The sequence below is a fragment of the Prunus dulcis genome, chromosome 4 (genome assembly GCF_902201215.1).
Source record: "Prunus dulcis chromosome 4, ALMONDv2, whole genome shotgun sequence".
In the NCBI taxonomy this organism is placed as follows: Eukaryota; Viridiplantae; Streptophyta; class Magnoliopsida; order Rosales; family Rosaceae; genus Prunus; species Prunus dulcis.
Window position 1 is genome coordinate 6,857,856 of NC_047653.1, and position 1,107 is coordinate 6,858,962.

Genomic DNA, 1,107 nt, shown 5'->3' on the forward strand with positions numbered 1-1,107 from the left:
ATACAATGACTGAATTTGATCTTCAATTTAAAATATTTACACTAGTGGATACCACAAAATCTTATGTTATATTTAACGAACATATAAATAAACTCTTAATTGTTAGTGAATATATTGTTTTTATGGCATATGCATTCACCAAAACTAGTTTCAACTATCCAACCGTCAAACTTGTTTGTTTATACTTCGAGATCATATACGCCAAAAATCGGAAAAAATAAACATTCAGAGATCAAGTAAGGGGATAAAACTTTTCGATGGTTATAATGAAAAATCAAGATTTAACGGTTATTTTAACTCCGATTTTGATGATTTTTTACTGCTACACTCCTTGACCCGATATGAATACAATGAACTAATTCGATCATCAATTTAAAATATATATTTTCTAACAAAAACCCAATCCGAACAACAATAATATATTTTTCTAAAAAAAATCCGATCCGATCTAAAATAATAAATTTAAAGCTACTTAATAAATATATATACTGTTTAATTTCTTAAGTGTTATATGCATACAAAATAAAAAATAAAAATAAATTAGTTTAGGCGACGAAATGTTTGGATTACGTCATGCAAAGATTTTAAAAAATATATATATTTTATTTTTATAAGGACTTTGCGCGACGAAGTTATTGTTTCGTCGCGCAAAGTCACTTTGAGCGACGATGTATTGTTGTCGCGCAAAAGTGTGTCGCGCAAAGTTACTTTGCGCGACGAAACAATAACTTCGTCGGGCAAGACTTTGAGCGACGATGTATTGTCGTCGCGCAAAGTCACTTTGAGCGACGATGTATTGTTGTCGCGCAAAAGTGTGTCGCGCAAAATTTGGTCGCGCAATACTTTGAGCGACGATGTATTGTCGTCGCGCAAAAGTTTGTCGCGCGAAGTGACTTTGTGCTACGAATTGTTTTTCGTCGCGCAATACTTTGAGCGACGAAGTTTTTTATTTCGTCGCGCAAAGTGACTTTGTGCGACGAATAGTTTTTCGTCGGGCAAAATTTAGTCGCGCAAGGGGTTTTTTTTACTAGTGATTGGCATGGAAGTTAATGAGGAGCTAAGGTCCATCTTCAATAGGGTTTACTCAAAATAATTAGGGTTTAAAAC